The sequence below is a fragment of the Onthophagus taurus genome, chromosome 5 (genome assembly GCF_036711975.1).
Source record: "Onthophagus taurus isolate NC chromosome 5, IU_Otau_3.0, whole genome shotgun sequence".
NCBI lineage: Eukaryota > Metazoa > Arthropoda > Insecta > Coleoptera > Scarabaeidae > Onthophagus > Onthophagus taurus.
In genome coordinates, this window is record NC_091970.1 from 10,692,667 (window position 1) to 10,715,040 (window position 22,374).

The 22,374-nt window shown below is 33.5% G+C and overlaps 1 long non-coding RNA gene across 1 annotated transcript in view; it reads left to right on the top strand.

The window, feature by feature from the left end:
- LOC139429873 (uncharacterized) overlaps window positions 1-20,050 on the top strand; it is a 136,647-nt gene extending 116,597 nt beyond the window's left edge. Inside the window, exons 4-5 of the long non-coding RNA XR_011640457.1 lie at window positions 12,876-13,199; window positions 19,726-20,050. This is a non-coding gene — a long non-coding RNA (uncharacterized lncRNA). The remainder of the gene's footprint in view (window positions 1-12,875; window positions 13,200-19,725) is intronic.
- Window positions 20,051-22,374: the final 2,324 nt, after the last annotated feature.

Genomic DNA, 22,374 nt, shown 5'->3' on the forward strand with positions numbered 1-22,374 from the left:
AGTTTTTCATATCCTTAAAAATAGGTGCACCAGCAGCGATACTTTCAGAATCAAGCATTGCCAAGCAATATTCCAAACGTTGGATTTTGTTACGGTGCATCTTCATTATGCCGATTGGCAATACCGATCGGCAAAGCCAATTGGCTTTGCTGAAATTTTAGTTAACGTCCTCACAACACCGAAAGTGAGTACGTGCCGGACTATTTACACCCGATTCTATTTGCGTTTATTTATCCCTGAAAATGAGTGATGAGGAAGACCAACTTTAATTAGCAGCTGCTGCTGCAATTATTGTTAGTGAATGCGTTGTTAAAGAACGCACGAAATTGAAGAGAAGCTTTTGGAAGTGATTTAATAAAAGAATTAATATTGGACGACGCTGATAATATAAACTTAGAATATAGAAGTGATGTTGGATTCAGAAACTGTTTTCGAATGACGAGTTCGGATTTTGAAGATTTACTAAATATGATAGGACTCAAAATTACCAAGAACGATACAAAATTTAGACAAGTCATACCAGCTAGCGAACGTCTAGCAGTAACATTGCGATTTCTTGCTACAGGAGATTCTTACCACTCTCTTATGTATACTTTTAACATTTCAAAGCAAATTATTTCAAGAACTGTACCGGACGTTTGTGAAGTATTAATACACTCATTTCGAGATTATGTTAAGGTAAGAAATACAATGAGAATTTTTTATAATTTATTCATAAATAAAAAAATAAAAAACTCTATAATTGGCACAAAATTGAATCAATATCTTCTGTTATTGACGCTGTGGAAGACATTGTGTCCGAAATCAAATGCACTTCTGAAGGAGTAGTAGATGTGGTTGGAGGTCTTAAATTTGTTGAGTAGTTTGGATGGGGTTGTGGGTAATAATATTGTTGGGACCCAAAAAAAGGTTTGTTGTATTTTCCCATTTCTGCCTCAAAGAGAGTGTTAGTTATTATGTGTTGTACCATAAATCGAGCATGAGGGCATGGTAATTTCCTGACTTTGATGGCAACCTGCTCGCCAAATATTGCGAACTCATCTTTTTCCTGCTTCTTTGTGTTTAATGATCTTAAAATGTTCATGGCTTCGTGTAGTATAGGCGTAGTAGATGGAGATTCTCGTTTTCTTTTAAAAGATCTACTTGAAGATGGTGTAGAAGATGCAGGTGTAGGTGGATTCTCTTCTGTTGATGCATGTATTGAATTTTCTTCTATTGTCTCATCTTCTTGTTGAAGTGTTTCCTTAATCTGAAAGAAATTTTTCGTTACAGATTCCAAAAAATGAAAGATTATAGCCCGAGAGTTCCAGGATAAATGGAACTTTCCACATTGTGTTGGTGCAATGGATGGGAAGCACATAACTCTACAAGCTCCTCTGAATAGTGTTTCCGATTTTTTTAACTACAAGTCATTCTTCAGCATTGTACTATTTGCAGTGGTTGATGCAAATTACAACTTTATATATGCAAACGTTGGTTCTCAAGGAAGAATATGAGATAGTGGCGTATTTAATGCAACACATTTCAAGAAATGTCTTGAAGAGAGCACATTGAATCTGCTTTCAGCCCTAGTTTTACCGGGACGGCACGTGGAAGTTCCATTTGTCTTTGTTGGGGATGACGCTTTTCCACTATCATGTAATATTAGGAAACCTTTTCCGGGATTACAAGACAAAGGATCTAAAACAAGAATTTTTAACTATCGATTAAGCAGGGTAAGAAGGGTTTCGGAAAATGCGTTTGGAATATTGAGTTCAGTTTTTCGAATACTAAGAAAACCTATATTATTACAACCGGAAAGAGTAACGAAAATAACGTTGAAGAAGTGGTTTTACTGCGCTTGAATGAGGTTTGATCAGTCCAGATTTAATGCTTCTGTGAATTGTGCTTTTTGAAATTCCAATGGCATATGCAAGTGATCGGATATATCTACGATTTTTCGTTTCCTGCCGACTCTTCCAGATTTTCTTCTCTTCCAGAGTAAAGTTTCTCGATGTCCAAATTCGACTTATAGTCTTCTCCGATACAGAATACCGAGCAGCTGCATCCTTTATCGATCCACGTTTAAGTTTACCATTTACACTGCAAATAATGGTACACACTTTGACGTGCTTCCTGGTTTAGGTTAGGCCTTTTTCGTTGAGGCACAACTTCAAAAACTCCTCGACGGTCTATTATGTGACCACTCCGGTACTTTTAGAAATAACAAGACGACGTATGATTTATAAATCACTACTCAAAAGTTAAGTTAAATTTTTTGACAACATTCATGTGTCAGTTTTGACTTAAGTGACTTGATGGAATACAAGATTGCAACTGAAATTTCGAAATAACGTTAAGTTTCGGGAAATGCTAAAATCGGACACTTATTAGGTTTGTTCGAGCAGCGGCAAAACCAATCTGCAAATTGGGAGACGCATGCACAGTATGGTAACGGTGTTCGAGCAGTAAATAAATCCCGAATTCTGACTTTTTCGACTACCAGTCGTGTGTTCGATCAGAATTTAGGATTAGTTGGGTACTGGTTGGGTATAGTTTTTACAATTTGCTGACTTTCGAAAAATTGTTGACGGATTGTGTACTGTCATGCGCAGTGGATACTTTGCGAGTTTGTTGGTAATAAACGTAGCACGTCGAGAGGGCGACACAATCGATTTATATTTGTAAACACAATATCCGCTTTATTGATCTGTAATTGTTGTTAACACGTTCTTAAGTACCTAGTATAAATCAGAGTATAAATAATCATGTCCGATATTTCGTCGTCAAGTGAAGATGTGCCTTTAGTAAATTTTGAGTCAAGTAATGATGACCTAGAAGGTGAATTACTTGATACATCAGTGCGAATAAGGCCAAAAAATGAAGAGTACTTCGAAATAACAGTACAACAGTATAGCGACTCAGAATTTATGGAACATTTTCGTTTGAGTAGAGTAGTTGCTGAAGATCTAGCAAATCGATTTAAAGCCAGCCAGTATTATAATTATCAAGCCGGAGGATTTGGAAAATTAACAGAAAAACAACATATATTAATATTTCTGTGGTTTGCTGGTCATCAGGCGGCTTCTTTCCGAGATGTAGCTGATAGATTTAATATTAGTATAAGTTCCCTACAAACTGTAATCCAGCGAACAGTGTATTTTATAAGCAACCTATCAGACGAAGTAATACAATGGCCATATAAGGTAAGCTGGGGCAACTGGGTCATGATTTTACAACATGCCAATGTCGTTCATAAATTTGCACTCGTTTGATTCGAAGAAGAATTGTTAAAATGAACTTCTGAATACGTACGGATCTTAAAGAAGTATTTCTTTAAGATATCCCCATGTTTAACATTGATAATTCAAGATGCCAACGAGAAAAATAATTATTTTATGTTTTTGGCGCTCCTGGGCCCAGTTACCCCCTTAGAGTGGGGCGACTGGACCCCACCTGTCTATTCCATAAGCAAGATAATACAATTCAATCTGAGGTAGCTGGGCCTGTTTTAGGACGTGTCTATTTTCGGTACCATATCAAAAATTTCAGATTTTGTTTCATGGTAGGCTTTTTAGGGGTGTTGCAAATAGATAAACATCATTTGTTAACTAAGAAATGTAACAAAAAGTGTCATAATAATGCTTTATTAAAACTTAAAACAAATCAGTAAGTGCTAACATATTAATTTAACAGATTCGTTAAATCTTCCAAATAGGTACTAAAATGCAACATATTATTGTAGCGCGATGAGGTGTGTTTTAGAGGCTCTGATAATTTTCTACAAAGTTCACTTTGTTGAACATACGACTCTTCTTCTGTTTCAGTAAATTGCATATTGTGGCCACGTCTTTTGAAAAATTTTACTTGATAACCATTGTCATCAGCTTCTTGAATTCTTCCAACATACAATCGGAAAGAAACCTTATCTTTTCCAAAAACTTTAAATACAGCAAAATCATCAGGACTCAAATTGTCCGCGTTGGTTTCTTTCTCGGAGTCGGACAACTCCAAGCTATCATCACTTTCATGTAGAGAATAATTACTTTCCTCATTACTTGAATGTTCTTCATTCTTCTTCTCAGAATTTGGTTTCCTTTTCTTAAGATTCTTCTGTTTTTTTCTAGTTCCTCTTTCGACCTGTTTCTGTTTCTTCATCCTCAAATTTTCTTGTTTCTCAAGTTCGTCTTGTTCCTTCTTCTGCAAATATCCCGCTGTTGTTATTATCTCACAATTAGTCACCAGCCTCTTGCGTTTTCGTTCCGGGTTTGCTTTTGTGTCTTTCTTGAACAAATCTAGAAGAACGTCTTCAAAACTTTTTCGTATCGGTGTTTCCAACTCTTTTGAGTTTTCATCATTCCTGAGATTTGTTGGTTCATTTGTGTACGTGTTCGGTTGTTCATCTTCATGGTTTTGTGTTTCTGCTGGTACATTAAAAAAAGCCTTGGATGTACTCGGCTGTTCATTTAATAGAACTTGTAGATGTGAGGTAGAAGCTATGTTAATTTGTTGCTCAGTTGACGTCACTGGTACCTCACTGTCTTGTGCGGAAGATGTGGACAAAGTGGCTTCAACTTGTGTATCTGCGGCGCAGGTGATTTCTTCCTGTATTTTTTTAAATCTTCAGGTTTAAAAACTGAAACCGGAATAGCTTCCCGATTTGGACCATCTTTGCATGGATCGTATATTCCTGTTGCTTTGAATCCGTTTTTTATGCTTTCTTCAGGAATTTCGCCGCTAAGTTTTGTTAGGATGGTTGTGAATTCGGCTTTGGGAATTTTTTTCCGCGGATTCTGCCGTTGCCATTTGCACAATGCCTTGTCCCATGCCGTTTTCAAGCCTTTAAAAATGGCAACATCGAGGGGTTGTAGAACATGTGTTGTGTGTGGTGGCAACTTCATGATAATGATGCCATTTGTCCGTGCTAGTTGGATCAACTTAACGGAAATGTGGGTCACGTGCCCATCATAAATTAAAATTACAGGTCTTTCTCTACCAATATTTGTAAGGAAAACATCTCTAAACCAGTTGTAGAATAAGGTTGTCTCCATCCACCCACGCTCAGTTACTGAAACAGCAGTTTGTGTGACCAATTCTTCGTTTATCCAATTTTCCATGACAAACTTCCCCTTAAAAACGCAAAGGAATGGAAGGGTTCTTCCATCAGCGGAACAACAAAGCAACACAGAAGTATTTTCGCGCCCAGAAGAACTAGTTTTGCGCTGACATCGCGCACCAATGGCCCCAACAATTTTGGTTTTAGAAGGGTCGTGGCAAAATGACGTTTCATCACAATTGAATATCTGTCCTGGCTTTCCTTCAAGTTTTAAGTCTTTCATGAGGTGTTCTAACTTGTCAAAAAAGTCGTAGATGACCCAAGGGTTAACTTGGTCACACCGAACGTATTCGATACTTTGGGGTTTTTTGATAGACAAATGTTGCCTTTTCTTGAAAGAGATGAACCAGTCGGTTCCAGGTCGTTGGTCTTTGAATCTTGTTGGCAAATTATTCTGTCTAATGTACATTTGTACTAAATCCAGTACATCTTCTCGCGACAGACCAAATCCATGCTTTTCCATTACCTTGATGCAATTGGCAATTTCTTCTTCTTCGGCAGTTGACAGGTACGAAGTTACACCTCCGCCTCCTCTGCCTTCCTTTGATGTGGAACCCTTTCCCCTCGTTCCTAACACATGATGTTTCAGCGTGCTCCTTGGTATGTTGTAGAACAGTGCTGCACCTCTGGTTGTTTTGTTTCCATTTCTTACATCATCAATCGCACGCTGGAAATCTTCTACCGTGTAAGCGGACCCTGCACCTTTCTCAGTTTTTCGAACGTACGTTCTCACCATGTTGAAACGTTAATGTCTGTAAAAGAAAGAAGAAACATGTTGAAATTTATTTCTAAAAGTGTAAGTAATTACTTCCAAAATTCGGGGTAACTGGAACCCAAGGATCCAGTTACCCCCGAGGAATGATCCAGTTACCCCATTTCCACAAAACATACGGGGTTACTGGGCCACTCATGCTTGAATTACAATACGGAAAAATAATTGTCTGAAACACATGCTAATCACTTGTTTTAAACGTATTTCATTATTACATCTATAAGTTAATTTATCAATACTTACACTGCTCAAATCAGGACCACACAAATGCACTACTGCAGCACGTTGTCAGACTAAAATATATGCATTAAATTCAGAACGCACTCACGTGCATGCCGCATAGAAAAACGAGGTTATATTCGTTGTACCGGCAAGTCAACAGGTTGACACAACGTTGCCAACTGTTTGAATATTCCGTGGCATTGTTGTTTCAGGTTAGACATTGACAGACTCATGGCCCACTTACCCCCTGGGTCCAGTTGCCCCAGCTTACCTTACAATGTTTAATACAATGTTTTCATATTTTTACTGTTCGAGCTGTGACAAATATCGTACTACTTGTCACAAACTAATACCTAATTCTCTGCTCGAACAAACCTATTATAATAGGGAAACAGCATTTTTGTTGCATGAAATATTATGACTAATATTATACTTTCTCTGAGTGCTGATTTCAGATCTGAAAGCAGATTGTTCGTATCAGCTTCAATTTTTGAGATATAATAATTAAAACGCGTTTTTTAAGAAAAATCTATATTTTATTAAGAAATTCATTAGAAAAACAACCACTACTTATCAAAAAATTTTCTTTTATAAGATTTTCTTGCTTGACTTGGTTCACGAGGGCTGTTTTTAATGCTCCAACAATAGTCTGCCATCATGTGAGCATTCCAGTAACGTTCCTCCATAGTTCGAATGTCTTGATGGAACCGTTCCCCTTGTTCTTCACTCAGATCACCAAGATTTTCAGGGAAACGGTCCAAATGACTGTGGAGGAAGTGTACCTTGATGCTCATATTACATCCAAGCTGCTGGAAGTGTAACAACATCAGCTCAATATGCTAAGCATAGCTTTCGTCCTTTTTGTTTCCCAGAAAATTTTGTGCAGTCCAAACGAATTCATTCCAGGCATTTTTTTCAATATCAGTCATGTAACTATTAAAGTTTTCATCCTTTATCAACCTTCTTATTTGAGGACCATCAAAAATTCCGGCTTTAAGTTTCTCTGTGCTCAAGTTACGGAAGTTTTTAGCGATGTATTTAAAACACTCACCATCCTTGTTTAGAGCTTTGACAAATTGTTTCATAAGCCCTAGTTTGATATGTAAAGGTCCCTGGACACAAGGGGTTCATTTATCACATTCAGCTTTCCCGGAACCATAGTTTGCCTGGAAGGCCAATCTTTTCTAACCCATTGCTGAGACTTAGCTCTGCTGTCCCACAAACAAAAAAAAAACATGAATATTTTGTATAGCCCCCTTGTTGTCCAAGAAGAACATTCACCATCTTTAGATCTACACATATCAGCCACTTGTGTTCGTTGTACTTGATTTTATCGATAACAGAAGCTACAGTAGCATATTCTTCTTTGACTGTACTTGAATTGAAGTTTATTGCCGTTATGCATAAGTACACATTTTACGCTACGTTTAGAAGAATCAATAAATAAACGCCATTGATTTGGATCATACTTCTGTACTCCCATTGCTTTCAATAAACCAGGAACATCTGAACAAAAAGCAAAGTCGTCATCTTTAGCAAAGAATGAAAGCAATTCTGTCTCTCGGTTACGATAGTATGAAATTCTTGTTTCCGGGGTTACAAGATTTCTTTGCTTTAATCGAGAAGGTAGAATCTCCGATGCTTTTTTAGAACGACCAAGGTCTCTGACTAATGCACTGAGGTCTTCCTGATTAAAGGGCTGAGGCTCAGAAGAAAGTCAGAAGAATAGTCAGAAGAAGTCGTGATCATTTTGTGTAGGTGAAGAAACTTGAGGTACTGGCTCATCTCCGGAGTAAGGACTGGTCGAGTAACAGATAACAAGATAGGGTAAAACCATTTCGACCGGTTTCTTCTATTAATTCCGTTTATATTAACCACACAAAAATAACAATCATCTTGATGATTTGAAGGCTCCCGCCACATCATTGGTGTTTGATACTTAAAATGAGGTCTTTTCTTATTCGCCCATAACCTCAAAGACTTCACACATATTTTACATACCATATGAGGGATCCAGTACTTGTCACGGGTGTCCAACGGAAATCCAAAATAATCAAAATACACCTGTTTTATGAACGCCGACACACTTAGTCTACAATTTTTGAATGGCATTGTTTTGACAGATATTTCTCGACGCGGACATTATTAAACAAAACACTGTTTTAAACAACAGCTCGGTTGATTTGAAATTTAAACGTGACTAGCTGTATCGCAAAAACTAGAGCTGCTAAAGAAAAAAGGTGGGTAGATTTGAAATCAGCGACCTCCGATTAGTAAAAAAGCAGGCATAAAAGTCGATGCAATCAAAAAAAAATTTTAATTTTGTTCCCTTGTGTTATGGGACACAGGGAGTATATTTGTGAGTGGTGTGGATAAGTTTTCTGCGACTTTTTTTACAATACTAGTTGTGAATCTATACACATCGTCACTTCCTTTGCTTTTCAGATTTTTAATGATTCGTATTATTTCTTCGTTGTTAGTAGGCGTGAAGATGTGAAGACCGATTCCAAAATATACATATATTTTATTATTATTATTATTATTTCTATGGTGGGAATTATATTCCCTTTGCCTGTGCAACTACCTCCATAGTAATAACTAAAGTACTTACAAAAAAAAACATATTTATTCGCATATATATATATATTATATATATATTACACACATAGCTTATCCTTGATTATTATATTGATTAATAATAATTACCTACTGCATGTGAAATGCAGTAAAGCAAGGGACAACGCAGAGAGGTACTGCACATCTTTCGCACATTATTTTAGTGCGTTTATCGTTTGTTTTCGTACTGCAAAGTCTGCATCGTTTATATGTCTCCGACGGACAAGGTAAATGATCTCCAACATTCGAGAATCGTACTTCATCAGCAACCACATGAATGGCTTTCTGGCGAGTGTCGGCCTGTATCAACTTTTTTCTGATCACGTAGGTGGGAATGGTGGATCGTCTTTTTCGACTGGAGTATACACCAATAAGCCCTCGAGCTAGGGCTACGCGAAACTCCAAATGCGTCAGATTTACTTTACTTATCTTGCTCATAATAAAAGCGTTAATGATGCTAGCATCAAGGAGCCACCATCGTTTGCTTCTTCTTCCAACTGTGTATGTGGTTTTGATCTGGTCGAATTTATCCCATTCGCTTAGTATACTGCTTAATGGCTAAAGGGCAGCGAATTGGCACTTTACTGCCGTCTTTTTGAGTCCTCAAAGTACTACAAACTCCGACTTTTGGATGGAACGCACTGCTCAAAAGTAGTACCTCCTTATTATCCTGCCAAATTATAAAAGCAACATTGTCCTTCACACGCCATTTAAATTCGCCCTTAGATAGCTTTAGTTTTCTAGCGTTTGGACCTTTTGTAAGTTGAGGTAATCCTTCTCTGTGCCTACGCACGGTGCCAGTTGCATATATGTTATGTTCGTACAAATATTCTAAAAGTTTGTTATCTGTGAAGAAGTTGTCAAATGTAACGTGAACATTCTGTATATTGTTATCAATTAAATGTTGCGTCAAGTTCTTCACGACTTTTGCTCCCAGCCCTTTTTCCACTCCATCCGTTTTCCCAGTATAAATACTAAATTCATACAAATATCCAGTCTCACTGTCGCATCTACACCAAATTTTGTATCCCGGTTTGATGCGCTTGAGAGGTAGGTATTGCTTTAGCGAAGACCGTCCTTTGAAGAGTACCATTGACTCATCAATACTCTGTGAACTAGATAAATTGACATTATTTTTACAGGATTCGTTAATAATATTTATCAATGGCCTCAGTTTGAACAACCTATCGTATTCGGGACTATTTCTTTCAGGTTGTCGCGCGTTATCATTCAAGTGTAGACTGCGCATAATTTTCTTGAACCTTTTTACTGGCATTATTTCTGCTATGTCATTTTCTCGAAAACCTGGATCAGACGACCAATACAGGTCTATCATGGGCAGAACTTTATAGCCCATTATTATGAGAATGCCTAAAAAGGCTTTTATTTCATCAGTAGTCACGGGCGTCCACTCTTTTATTTTCATTTGGTCGGCATATAAGTTTGTTTGCGACACAATAAGTTCTATAGCTTCATTTGTAAAAAACTTTTCAAAAAAGCGGATGGGCCTAGTTTTAGGATTGAAGCTTTGCTTAGTAGTCAAAGGAATCTTGTCAAAATCTTCAGCAACGGGCCGAGAAGTCCAATATGTTTTCTTCGAGATCAGAATCATCAGTGTCGTCAGGTGAGGTACTGAGTTCGGAAATTGAATATCGAGATCGCGTCAACCGCCTAGCCGGCCTTACAGTAATTGAGCTACTATTTTCAATTTGTTGACTTTGTAAATCAGCTGGTGGAATGGCTTCAGTATCCATAATTTCTGATGATTGTAGGCTGGTCTGATTATGCAGGAGGTGCGGAGACATTGACGGATCATCGGGATTTTCCAGTATTTTTTGAAGCCGAGCGGTGCTGTACGGAGCTTCTTCCTCTTCGGCGTCCAGGTTATCGTCAGACACTTCTGGGTCATCAGACAACCCAAAAAGCTCTTCAAGCGCATGCTCTATTTCGAATTCTGATAAACCTTTGTCTAAGCCACTTTTTGCACTCATCTGCCAAAGCAAAGCAAAAAATATAGCCTCAAAATCTCGAAGATCTACAAAATAGACCGTTATACAAAATTTGGTACGAAAAAACACTATTTTTGAACATTCAACAGGTGACAGCAAAAAAACAATGTTATGACAATTATGCATTTCTTCACGTCATATTATTGACAGATCACTAAATAAGTTGCCAACTTACAAAAGAAAATTAAATTTGATTATTTTCTTATAAAAAACTTAAAAAAATGATGGTGGTAAAAATATCACCTCTGCTCTAAAAAGGGTTAAATCCTTTCCACGTGCTGTCATTTGTTTGTCAGTAACGGACAGATTAACTTTACCAGGAGGTGAATATATAATTATTCTTACAAGTAAGTCTTATTCTGTCAGGTAACACTAACAGACACTTTACTAGGAGATGAATATCCGGGCATTAGTATAAGATAACGTGTAGTTTAAAAAATAATCCTAACCTCAAAAATAAGTTATTTTTATGTTCGCCTTCTTGAAAGTAATAATAAAGAAGAATATTCTTTGAGGGCCCGCGTAAAGTTTCCCACACGAAGAGAAGAGTCGCGCGATTGTAAATTTGATTTAAGAACGGTAATATCGGGCGATAATTTAAGAAGCATAGTGGGTTCCTTCGAAGCGTTCTCTTCTTCTTCTTCTGCTCGGCGGCCGTCGCCGGGAGAAAGAGAGCCGATTCTTATATGGCCCCGCGCGCCGCCTCGCACCGATAGCCGGGGGCGACGACGACGACGACGACGACCACGAGGGCAGCCGCCGCCCCCGCTCCCGCCCTCTACCTCCCTCCATCGTACACAGCCTCGAGACCGAGAAGGCCCCAAAGAAGAAGACTACGAAGAAGAAGAAGGAGCCGCCGCATACCCCGGAATGCTGGGAACCGCCCCAGGAGCTATAGTAGCAGCCCCCCTGGATGCCCCGGACCGTGGCACACCACGGGGTCACAGGTCACGTCTCTACATTATCTCGGGCAACCAATATAGTGTATAGCCCGTTTTAACTTCACAATATCTTCCTCTTTACCATTTTATGTTTAAAATATAAATTATTTTACTCAAATAATTTAATAATCATTTTAAGGTGTTGCCCCTCTGCGGGTATTGAAATTCAAATTGCGACAAAGAATGGCGTGGGCGTCGTCGTCGTTTCGTTGCGATGCGGTAGGTGTGTGCTCGGGGGAGTTTTTATAGGCCGTTTTGGAGTCTCTCTCTTCTTTCGCCGAGGATCTCGACGACGACGTGTTCGTACAGGAATGTCGTCGACTTGTCGCCGCCGATGTCCCCGCGCCGCCGGACAAAGGAATAGTTAAGGAGAGGATTATTACCTACGCCTCGATTTATGCCCCGGCACACCGTCACTTCCTTCATTTACTCTCTTTTATTACTTTCTATTCTTTTTTATTATTATTTTCAACCGCAACTTGTTTAATGAGTTACTAAACATTAATTTTCATTCGACGTGTGTCCTATTTTGCATAATAGGCGCTCGACCACGTGTAAATACACGACTACCGTTCTTTACTAGCTCCGGCGACCTTAAGCCGGTTGTAACGAGCCGTTAATACATATTCAAGTTATTCCTAAAACATGTGTACTAGAAATTTAATGTGATAAATGTTGAGGTTAACTTATCTTTTTTTATATCTTGAGGAGGGATTTTGATGAGAACACACGTTGAACACGTGGTCTTTGGTTCAAAACTGTGGTTCCAGCGTAGTGGGGAGGTCAAGTAGCTGCTACCGTTGGGGGCTTCTGTTCATTTCCATTGGGCGTTCGTTGAACGCATGCGTCAGGTACACAGTAGCCGCATCCTACAACGATGGCGACCTATTTTAACAAATTTACTTCTTTTTATATCGGATATATTCTGTTAAGTCACTGCGTAATTTGGTTGTCAAAATAGAAACGTCAAATAACAGGGGTGCAAATTTGACAACAAAATTATTGTTTAAGATTTAAAATTAAATTAATTAATTTGGGTTTTTATAATTAATTATAATTAAAAAAGATGTTGATTTATTTCATTTATTTGTTTTAATTAAAAAAGAATCATTTAAAAAAGAAAAATAAAAAAATTTGTTTATCTGAACGTAGCCTAATCACAAAGTCATTGACAACTTAAACGAGTTAACCTCAAAAAATTTATTTTATTTTATTTCTAGGTTATGTTAATGAAGAAAACCCGGTAGTTGACACATTTTGAAAGGCAGAAATAACGTTTGCTGCAGTGTTCGGGGTTTGTGAACGTCGCGAACGACGACGACGGTGGCGGATGCGACCCGTGGGCAGCGGCAGTGATGTTGAGGGGCCGCGAGGGGGGCCCCACAACGGACGCACTACTGTGCAGTTCCCACGCGGCGGGACCGGCTTCGATCGCTTCGCTTAAACTTCTCCTTCTCGCTCCAACAACTCTCAACGTACAGATTCTCTCCTTCTTTATTTGGGGCTTAACATTAAAATCAAGTACAACAAGAAGAATTAATCCGGTGAGTACGAATTTGAAAATGATTTGATTTTAACGTTTTAGGTTAATTTCTTTTTGAATTATCTTTGTGGGGGTCATCGTTGTCGGGTCGCGGCGGGTGGTTGTCTTTTCGACATGACCGTCAATCGGGCCACCTCGAATCGATCGATATTTTAAATAAAATACAAAAGATGTGTCCCCCACCGAAGAGGACGACCACGAAGGAACGTTGTTATTGTCCTCCTCCTTTCTTCTTCTTCGTTTGGGGGCCCCACAAACTAAAACTCGAACAAGATACAAAAAGAATTTTTAAAAAAATAACGCCAAGAAAAGAATTTATGATTAAAAAAAATTTTTTTTGAAGTTAAGGAAAATTTTTAAACGTCAATTTGACACATTTTAAAGGTTGGTATTAAAAGTCAAATTAATTTTGTTGTGATTTTAAAAGAATTTTCTTCTTTTTGGGTGGTTTTTGGAGTTTATCTAAAATAGGAGAAGAAATAAAAATGAGGTTAGAACTCGCCATCAACCTATTTTTCAAATTGTGCCAAATTGACACATTTACTTAATAATTTTTTTATTTTAAAGGTTGGTATTAAACGTCAAATTAATTTTGTTGTAATTTTAAAAGAATTTTTGGGTGGTTTTTCGAGTTTATCTAAAAAGTTTAATTAGAAGAAGAGATAAAAATGTGGTTAGAAACTCAACATTAATCTCTTTTTTTAAATTGTGTCAAATTGACACATTTAATTAACAATTAGGTTGGTATTAATAAACGTCAAATTAATTTTGTTGTGATTTTGAAAGAATTTTCTTCTTTTTGGGTGGTTTTTGGAGTTTATCTAAAATAGGAGAAGAAATAAAAATGAGGTTAGAACTCGACATCAACCTATTTTTCAAATTGTGCCAAATTGACACATTTAATTAATAATTTTTTTATTTTCAAGGTTGGTATTAAACGTCAAATTAATTTTGTTGTAATTTTAAAGAATTTTTGGGTGGTTTTTCGAGTTTATCTAAAAAGTTTAATTAGAAGAAGAGATAAAAATGAGGTTAGGAACTCGACATCAACCTCTTTTTTCAAATTGTGTTAAATTGACACATTTAATTAATAATTAGGTTGATATTAATAAACGTCAAATTAATTTTGTTGTGATTTTGAAAGAATTTTCTTCTTTTTGGGTGATTTTTGGAGTTTATCTAAAATAGGAGAAGAAATAAAAATGAGGTTAGAACTCTACATCAACCTATTTTTCAAATTGTGCCAAATTGACACATTTACTTAATAATTTTTTTATTTTAAAGGTTTGTATTAAACGTCAAATTAATTTTGTTGTAATTTTAAAAGAATTTTTGGGTGGTTTTTCGAGTTTATCTAAAAAGTTTAATTGGAAGAAGAAATAAAAATGAGGTTAGAACTCGACATCAACCTATTTTTCAAATTGTGCCAAATTGACACATTTAATTAATAATTTTTTTATTTTAAAGGTTGGTATTAAACGTCAAATTAATTTTGTTGTAATTTTAAAAGAATTTTTGGGTGGTTTTTCGAGTTTATCTAAAAAGTTTAATTAGAAGAAGAGATAAAAATGTGGTTAGAAACTCAACATTAATCTCTTTTTTTAAATTGTGTCAAATTGACACATTTAATTAACAATTAGGTTGGTATTAATAAACGTCAAATTAATTTTGTTGTGATTTTGAAAGAATTTTCTTCTTTTTGGGTGGTTTTTGGAGTTTATCTAAAATAGGAGAAGAAATAAAAATGAGGTTAGAACTCGACATCAACCTATTTTTCAAATTGTGCCAAATTGACACATTTAATTAATAATTTTTTTATTTTCAAGGTTGGTATTAAACGTCAAATTAATTTTGTTGTAATTTTAAAGAATTTTTGGGTGGTTTTTCGAGTTTATCTAAAAAGTTTAATTAGAAGAAGAGATAAAAATGAGGTTAGGAACTCGACATCAACCTCTTTTTTCAAATTGTGTTAAATTGACACATTTAATTAATAATTAGGTTGATATTAATAAACGTCAAATTAATTTTGTTGTGATTTTGAAAGAATTTTCTTCTTTTTGGGTGATTTTTGGAGTTTATCTAAAATAGGAGAAGAAATAAAAATGAGGTTAGAACTCTACATCAACCTATTTTTCAAATTGTGCCAAATTGACACATTTACTTAATAATTTTTTTATTTTAAAGGTTTGTATTAAACGTCAAATTAATTTTGTTGTAATTTTAAAAGAATTTTTGGGTGGTTTTTCGAGTTTATCTAAAAAGTTTAATTGGAAGAAGAAATAAAAATGAGGTTAGAACTCGACATCAACCTATTTTTCAAATTGTGCCAAATTGACACATTTAATTAATAATTTTTTTATTTTAAAGGTTGGTATTAAACGTCAAATTAATTTTGTTGTAATTTTAAAAGAATTTTTGGGTGGTTTTTCGAGTTTATCTAAAAAGTTTAATTAGAAGAAGAGATAAAAACGAGGTTAGAAACTCAACATTAATCTCTTTTTTCAAATTGGGTTAAATTGACACATTTAATTAATAATTAGGTTGGTATTAATAAACGTCAAATTAATTTTGTTGTGATTTTGAAAGAATTTTCTTCTTTTTGGGTGGTTTTTGGAGTTTATCTGAAATAGAAGAAGAAATAAAAATGAGGTTAGACTTCGACATCAACCTATTTTTCAAATTGTGTTAAATTGACACTTTTAATTAATAATTTTTTTATTTTAAAGGTTGGTATTAAACGTCAAATTAATTTTGTTGTAATTTTAAAAGAATTTTTGGGTGGTTTTTCGAGTTTATCTAAAAAGTTTAATTGGAAGAAGAGATAAAAATGAGGTTAGAACCTCAACGTTAATCTCTTTTTTCAAATTGTGTTAAATTGACGCATTTAATTAATAATTAGGTTGGTATTAATAAACGTCAAATTAATTTTGTTGTGATTTTGAAAGAATTTTCTTCTTTTTGGGTGGTTTTTGGAGTTTATCTAAAATAGGAGAAGAAATAAAAATTAGGTTAGAACTCGACATCAACCTATTTTTCAAATTGTGCCAAATTGACATATTTAATTAATAATTTTTTTTATTTTAAAGGTTGGTATTAAACGTCAAATTAATTTTGTTGTAATTTTAAAAGAATTTTTGGGTGGTTTTTCGAGTTTATCGAAAAAGTTTAATTAGAAGAAGAGATAAAATGAAGAGATTTCAAATTGTGTTAAATTGACACATTTAATTAATAATTAGGTTGGTATTAATAAACGTCAAATTAATTTTGTTGTGATTTTGAAAAAATTTTCTTCTTTTTGGGTGGTTTTTGGAGTTTATCTAAAATAGAGGAAGAAATAAAAATGAGGTTAGAACTCGACATCAACCTATTTTTTAAATTGTGTCAAATTGACACATTTAATTAATAATTTTTTTATTTTCAAGGTTGGTATTAAACGTCAAATTAATTTTGTGGCAATTTTAAAAGAATTTTTGGGTGGTTTTTCGAGTTTATCTAAAAAGTTTAATTAGAAGAAGAGATAAAAATGAGGTTAGAACTCGACATCAACCTCTTTTTTCAAATTGTGTTAAATTGACACATTTAATTAATAATTAGGTTGGTATTAATAAACGTCAAATTAATTTTGTTGTGATTTTGAAAGAATTTTCTTCTTTTTGGGTGGTTTTTGGAGTTTATCTAAAATAGAAGAAGAAATAAAAATGAGGTTAGAACTCGACATCAACCTATTTTTCAAATTGTGCCAAATTGACACATTTACTTAATAATTTTTTTATTTTAAAGGTTGGTGTTAAACGTCAAATTAATTTTGTTGTAATTTTAAAAGAATTTTTGGGTGGTTTTTCGAGTTTATCTAAAAAGTTTAATTAGAAGAAGAGATAAAAATGAGGTTATAAACTCAACATCAACCTCTTTTTTCAAATTGTGTTAAATTGACACATTTAATTAATAATTAGGTTGGTATTAATAAACGTCAAATTAATTTTGTTGTGATTTTGAAAGAATTTTCTTCTTTTTGGGTGGTTTTTGGAGTTTATCTAAAATAGAAGAAGAAATAAAAAGGAGGTTAGAACTCGACATCAACCTATTTTTCAAATTGTGCCAAATTGACACATTTACTTAATAATTTTTTTATTTTAAAGGTTGGTATTAAACGTCAAATTAATTTTGTTGTAATTTTAAAAGAATTTTTGGGTGGTTTTTCGAGTTTATCTAAAAAGTTTAACTAGAAGAAGAAATAAGAATGAGGTTAGAATCTCGACATCAACCTATTCTTCAAATTGTGTCAAATTGACACATTTAATTAATAATTAGGTTGGTATTAATAAACGTCAAATTAATTTTATTGTGATTTTGAAGGAATTTTCTTCTTTTTGGGTGGTTTTTGGAGTTTATCTAAAATAGAAGAAGAAATAAAAATGAGGTTAGAACTCGACATCAACCTATTTTTCAAATTGTGTCATTTTGACACATTTAATTAATAATTTTTTTATTTTAAAGGTTGGTATTAAACGTCAAATTAATTTTGTTGTGATTTTAAAAGAATTTTTTATGGTTTTTCGAGTTTATCTAAAAAGTTTAATTAGAAGAAGAGATAAAAATGAGGTTAGAAACTCAACATCAACCTCTTTTTTCAAATTGTGTTAAATTGACACATTTGATTAATAATTAGGTTGGTATTAATAAACGTCAAATTAATTTTGTTGTGATTTTGAAAGAATTTTCTTCTTTTTGGGTGATTTTTGGAGTTTATCTAAAATAGAAGAAGAAATAAAAATGAGGTTAGAACTCGACATCAACCTATTTTTCAAATTGTGCCAAATTGACACATTTAATTAATAATTTTTTTATTTTAAAGGTTGGTATTAAACGTCAAATTAATTTTATTGTAATTTTAAAAGAATTTTTGGGTGGTTTTTCGAGTTTATCTAAAAAGTTTAATTAGAAGAAGAGATAAAAATGAGGTTAGAACCCGACATCAACCTCTTTTTTCAAATTGTATTAAATTGACACATTTAATTAATAATTAGGTTGGTATTAATAAACGTCAAATTAATTTTGTTGTGATTTTGAAAGAATTTTCTTCTTTTTGGGTGGTTTTTGGAGTTTATCTAAAATAGGAGAAGAAATAAAAATGAGGTTAGAACTCGACATCAACCTATTTTTCAAATTGTGTCAAATTGACACATTTAATTAATAATTTTTTTATTTTAATGGTTGGTATCAAACGTCAAATTAATTTTGTTGTAATTTTAAAAGAATTTTTGGGTGGTTTTTCGAGTTTATCTAAAAAGTTTAATTGGAAGAAGAGATAAAAATGAGGTTAGAAACTCGACATTAACCTCTTTTTTCAAATTGTGTTAAATTGACACATTTAATTAATAATTAGGTTGGTATTAATAAACGTCAAATTAATTTTTTTGTGATTTTGAAAGAATTTTCTTCTTTTTGGGTGGTTTTTGGAGTTTATCTAAAATAGAAGAAGAAATAAAAATGAGGTTAGAACTCGACATCAACCTTTTTTTCAAATTCTGCCAAATTGACACATTTAATTAATAATTTTTTTATTTTAAAGGTTGGTATTAAACGTCAAATTAATTTTGTGGCAATTTTAAAAGAATTTTTGGGCGGTGTTTCGAGTTTATCTAAAAAGTTTAATTAGAAGAAGAGATAAAATGAAGAGATTTCAAATTGTGTTAAATTGACACATTTAATTAATAATTAGGTTGGTATTAATAAACGTCAAATTAATTTTGTTGATTTTAAAAGAATTTTCTTCGTCTTGGGTGGTTTTTCGAGTTTATCTAAAGAGTTTAACTAGAAGAAAAGATAAAAATGAGGTTTTCTAACCTCTTTTTTTCTTCTATTTCTTTCTTCCTTGCGGGCGATTACCTGTCTTCGGTAAAACAACAAGACGTCCTTCGGTGTTGGTTAGACGATGCGTCAATAACTTAATTTATACGTTCATCTACCAAACAAACCTACTAGGTCCAGATGATTATCATCAAAACCCAAGACCTCCAACGTAAAAAAGCTGTTTAAAGATAGGTATTGGGTTACGTCGTTCAATTCGACTTCCAGGTTGTTTTTAAAAACCTAAAGCAACAACATTATCTCCAACAACAAAAAAAAGAATATAATATTTACCTAGGAAGAAAAAGAAGGTTAAAATATTTACCTGGAATTACTTTCCTTAAACCCGAATAAACCCTTTTTTCCGTTCGCGAAACAGAGGTAGTTGGTATTTTTGTGGGGGATTTCCGGTCTTCACACCTTATCGAAGAAAAAAAAAGTATTTTTAAGTATAAGGCGCCACCTTTAAACCGCGTTTATTGACATTTAATGACACTTTAGTGTTTCCTGTGTTGAAAAATGAGAGTTAATATTTAAACGTTTACAACAATGAGAAAGAGTTTCCTGTTTGAGTTGTAATTGCTCAGGAATTCGTTACCATGGTAAAATATATGTTGGTTCCTGACATATTGTTTTATGAAGTAACTAAAAAATGATTTTAAAGAAAAAAATTGTAGGCGGAGAGAGGATTTATTGTCTTGGTGGGGAAAACAAAGGTTGCGACAAATAACGCGCGGATCGAGAAGGCGGTGAAATTCCCGCAATCCGAGGACGAATATACGCGGGATCTCTTTCGAAACGGGGAACCACCAATCGGTGAAGGCGCGAAAGGCTGGCGGCGGGTCGAGTTATCCAAGACCCAGCCTACTGGATATATCGCCGTGTGTTGATCTTAGAAGGCCAAACCTTTATTTTATTATAACAAAACAAAAATGTTTAAACGCTTTAATTTGCTTGCTTTGAAGCAAATTGAGAATTAATTTAGACAATTTGATTTCGTAAAGAAAGAACGAAATTATTGATTTAATATAATTAGTTATTAATTAGAAATTATATTAATTTAATAATAAAAATCACTTTGTTTTATAAATTAAAGATGATTTATTATGAAAGGTGGAGTTTTTTTTGAACTTAAGTGCCATCTATGATTGAATAGATCACTTTCATAAAAAAAACTTACAAATAGAATGATAACATAAATACTAACTAGGATTTGTTTTGCTAATGATTAATAGATGGCGCTAATTTTTTGAAATTAATCACAATATTCCAAATAACTATATTTTTCTCGTTATAAACCAAATCGTTACAAGCGGAATTAAATAACTGTTGTGAACAATATTTTATCCCGAAATTATATATGTTCTGTGATTTACGAAGATTATTTGCTTAAAAAGGAAGGCTGAATACCTTATTGTGTTTTAATTATCTTATGTTCTTTATTATAGTTAGAAATTATCAGGTTACTGGGTATCAATTATTGTATTAATAATATTAATATATTAATTATAAACTTTCAAAATGTATGTCAGTTTAATTTTTAAAAACTTAAAAGTTTAAACAGAACACAACTTAATTTAACTATTGATGTTTGATGTACCTAATTAAAAATATAAAAGTTTACTAAGTAAAAAGCAGAAGGGAATTGGAGAATATTATAAGAAAACTTTTATAACAAAAATTGTTGCCAATTTTATTATTAACAATATTGCTCTCTTGCACTTTTACTCTTAGATGCGTCAATATCAAGATAGATATAAAAATTTGATGAATTTGTTGCTTTTTCAAGTTATTAAAGGTTACACTTGGGAATCGGAACTTGTTATAAGAAAACTTTTATAACAAAAATTGTTGCAAATTTTATTGTTAACAATATTGTTCTCTTGCACTTTTACTCTTAAATGCGTCAATATCAATATAGATATGAAAATTTGATGAATTTGTTGCTTTTTCAAGTTATTAAAGGTTACACTTGGGAATCGGAACTTGCTATAAGAAAACTTTTATAACAAAAATTGTTGCAAATTTTATTGTTAACAATATTGCTCTCTTGCACTTTAACTCTTAGATGCGTCAATATCAAGATAGATATGAAAATTTGATGAATTTGTTGCTTTTTCAAGTTATTAAAGGTTACACTTGGGAATCGGAACTTGCTACAAGAAAACTTTTATAACAAAAATTGTTGCAAATTTTATTGTTAACAATATTGCTCTCTTGCACTTTAACTCTTAGATGCGTCAATATCAAGATAGATATGAAAATTTGATGAATTTGTTGCTTTTTCAAGTTATTAAAGGTTACACTTGGGAATCGGAACTTGCTATAAGAAAACTTTTATAACAAAAATTGTTGCAAATTTTATTGTTAACAATATTGCTCTCTTGCACTTTAACTCTTAGATGCGTCAATATCAATATAGATATGAAAATTTGATGAATTTGTTGGTTTTTCAAGTTATTAAAGGTTACACTTGGGAATCGGAACTTGCTATAAGAAAACTTTTATAACAAAAATTGTTGCAAATTTTATTGTTAACAATATTGTTCTCTTGCACTTTTACTCTTAGATGCGTCAATATCAAGATAGATATAAAAATTTGATGAATTTGTTGCTTTTTCAAGTTATTAAAGGTTACACTTGGGAATGGGAACTTGTTATAAGAAAACTTTTATAACAAAAATTGTTGCAAATTTTATTGTTAACAATATTGTTCTCTTGCACTTTTACTCTTAAATGCGTCAATATCGAGATAGATATGAAAATTTGATGAATTTGTTGCTTTTTCAAGTTATTAAAGGTTACACTTGGGAATCGGAACTTGCTATAAGAAAACTTTTATAACAAAAATTGTTGCAAATTTTATTGTTAACAATATTGTTCTCTTGCACTTTTACTCTTAAATGCGTCAATATCGAGATAGATATGAAAATTTGATGAATTTGTTGCTTTTTCAAGTTATTAAAGGTTACACTTGGGAATCGGAACTTGTTACAAGAAAACTTTTATAACAAAAATTGTTGCAAAGTTTATTGTTAACAATATTGTTCTCTTGCACTTTTACTCTTAAATGCGTCAATATCGAGATAGATATGAAAATTTGATGAATTTGTTGCTTTTTCAAGTTATTAAAGGTTACACTTGGGAATCGGAACTTGTTACAAGAAAACTTTTATAACAAAAATTGTTGCAAATTTTATTGTTAACAATATTGCTCTCTTGCACTTTAACTCTTAGATGCGTCAATATCAAGATAGATATGAAAATTTGATGAGTTTGTTGCTTTTTCAAGTTATTAAAGGTAACACTTGGAAATCGGAACTTGT